Raw genomic sequence first — 3,477 nt, 5'->3', positions numbered from 1 at the left:
ACAGATGGCATATAAGTAAACTGTAAAACCATTTTTTATTCGAATCACATATAGCACACATTTTAATTTATCAATGCACGTAATTTATGCATATGAAAATAATAATAAAATCTAAGTAAATATGTATGTGTATAAAATATTATTTACAAGCCCATTTAGGGTTTAAGTTTTAACGTTTCATAGTTAGCGCATTTGAATTACTTCTTCATTTATAATATAGATGGCTCTATGGTAAAAATTTAACCTATAGTATAACTGTTAATTTTCTTCGACCACGCGGGCGCAAATCAAGTTTATTACTAGCTGTGACCCGCGGTTGAAACCGCGTAAGTCCGTATCCCGTAGGAATATCGGTGTAAAAAGTGCCTATGTGTTATTTCAGTTGTCCAACTATCTACGAAGCAAAATAGTATTATTATTCACCAATAGATGTCAGGAAAAAAAAACACGAATAAAACACGAATATGACATTTTCTAAAAAAAAATTCCTAGCTAGATCGATTTATCGCCCCCGAAACCCCCTATATATTAAATTTCATGAAAATCGTTGGAGCCGATTCCGAGATTCCAAATATATATATATATATATATATATATATATATATATATATATATATATATATATATATATATATATATATATATATATATACAAGAATTGCTCGTTTAAAGGTATAAGATAAGCTAGCAGTTCGCCCCGACTTCGCCCGTGGTACATATACAGCCTATGTCACTTAGTGTTGCTATCTAATGCTGAAAGAATTTTCGAATTCGGTCCAGTGGTTATTGCGTGAAAACGTACGTCACCAACATACAAAAATATTAAAGTGTCGTCTTTATAATATTAGTGTCGATTTAAATATTTGCCAAAACTACATAGGATACATCATGTTTTTTTGCTGTACATAAAGTAATAATATATTCAGAACATGTATATTTATGAACTGAAGAAAATTTCCGCAATCACCAACTTGGGCGACAATTGAATGCGGCTGCATACATAATATTAATGGATAAGTATGACAATGTTAGGAAGTTTTGTAATCAGATATAATAAAATACCATGTAATGCGTTTTTTTTTCAATCTTTTATATAGTATTAGTATCGTACATTGTAATTATAAAACATATATCATCTAATATACAAAGCATATTACTGATATACATTTTACTGTTACTTGCAAGTAATTCTAATTCTAAATTGTCTTTATCTACTAAGATTTACCAGAACCAACTGGTTGCACCGATCTTAATGTCCCTTGTTCCTCATGTGACAGTTCAATTCTAACAATTAGAAGGCGGTAATTTTTTTTGTCAAAACCAATTATTTAGAGGTTTGGTCGTGGAAAAGCTCGGACCACCATCTCACAATAACTGAATGACGTCACGTATAGAACGAATAATAGAAATACATAGGTAACTATGTCCGCGTGACAGATATTGGCAAATATGTGGGCAAAGAACGAGACGGCCTCGAAGTTTTCTTAATAAATTGTTTTCGTAACTAAGGCTCACTATCGAGCCCCAAGTGGGTGTGCTTTTTATGTATTTAATAAGAATTAGAGTATTAATTTTGTCACAGTCGGCAATGGACCTGGTGGGACGCCTGATGGTAAGCGCTACCAACCACCCATGAACATTTGAAGAGGCATAGAGTCAATTGTAGACCTTACGTCTCTACAAATGGATTGCCGACTTTAAATATTATAAATGCGACAGTTTATATGTCCTTCTATTACGTCGACACGGATTTATGATATAATTCTTTAGAAATTTTTTCTATTCTTTCAAAATTTCTAATTTATAAAGCATTTCAATGCTATAAAACTAAAAATTAGATATAATTCTTGTTTCTATAGTAGCTAAAGAGTGACAAAGGTTACATTGTATCGCGGAGAAGTATCTCACTATCGTGGGAAGAACCCTTATAGAAGTGATTTAAATGTATGGACACCTTATAAATTCCGATCAAAGCCGCTATATTAATAATGTAAGATGTTGCATGACAATTGTTCATTCTATTTAACCATGATAACAAAAGGAAGGGCGGAAAGCTAGCTATCTATATTCGCGCAGTTTAATTCAATATCCGGGCTGTAAAAGCATATTGAAATATACAACAATAATCCATCGCGAGGTTCTGTGCAGTAACTTATTGCACCAGCTTCGTTAGCAAACGTAATTAGCCACGCGTGCAATGCAGTTTGAAATTTCACAACGTAACTCCCGCTTTGACGTGAAATTTAATAAAACTTTAAAGAGCGATGCCAAAAGCGTCGGAGTGTGAGATAAATGCGGATTACTGTAAAACTTTTTTGTTTAGTGAATGGTGTTACATTAGTACCTACATCTAATAAAATGAAGAGCGTGATAGAAAATATTCTAAATGCTGTTTTTAATACGCTTATATTAGCTGCAGGTTGCTACCAATGCTGTTATTAATAATAAGCTTTAACATTATTTTTATTACGCTGCACCGAATTTAAGTATTTATACTTAGATCCAGTGCTGCGTTTGGATTTATATTACATTCGTATCTAATTAGTTTAGTTATATATAGTCATACATAGTGCATTCTATTAATAACAATTTCCCATTTCCATTTTCACAAATTATATTGAGTTTTCATATAATTTACTATTTGAACTTATAGAGCTCGAGGCTTCAATGCTTTTAACAACAAAAATGTATGTGTGTTTAATATAATCCCACTGATTTCAATGATATGACGAATCGTAAAATGCACTCGAATGCAATAATTATTTTACCTACAAGTTGCACCCTAAATGGACTTCCCGGCAATAAAGGGGTAACTGAGTGCTCGGGGCACGATCGTATGACGCACGTAATTAAAGCATTGCCTAAAGCTACGTTTACTTACGATTTAATCACCAATATTGCAATTTATAAATATACCTCATTCATCCGTAGATATACGAAACATCATTAAGGGTAATTGTTAACTTACCAATGTGCTGCTAGAAACATCTAGAAAAAAGCTAGAAATTAAGGACTATTTAACATATTTTAAACACGACGTTTTCATTATATTATTTAACCCGAAGCTTCGAACACTTTACAGCGAGCGTGGTCACGGGAAGACTGAAGTCCGTTAAAAATTTTGAATTACTTAATGTCCAGCTATTCTTGGCATTTTCTATGTACTGTTTACTCGTATTGCTGTATGAATAAACATAATTATAGCCAACCGTATGTCCTTAATTTTTATTTAACAGTGAAACTCTTAGATTTTAATACTGTGATCCCAGAAACGACGGTGGTTAACAATGTATCATAAGTATTTCTTGCGGCCATTTCGGAAGATAGTTCATTCATTAAAGACAATGAACAGGTGAGTCAGTGAACTCGTTTCCTTCAACGTCTCAGTTTCATAAGCCGGTGTTACCGCACGGCGACGCCGGCCCACAATCTGCTATGGGGTGGGTTTCCAGTTATGCGTGGATTGAGGAACTTAAA

The sequence above is a fragment of the Zerene cesonia genome, chromosome 10 (assembly GCF_012273895.1).
Source record: "Zerene cesonia ecotype Mississippi chromosome 10, Zerene_cesonia_1.1, whole genome shotgun sequence".
Classification (NCBI taxonomy): domain Eukaryota; kingdom Metazoa; phylum Arthropoda; class Insecta; order Lepidoptera; family Pieridae; genus Zerene; species Zerene cesonia.
This window is presented reverse-complemented; position numbering follows the sequence as displayed.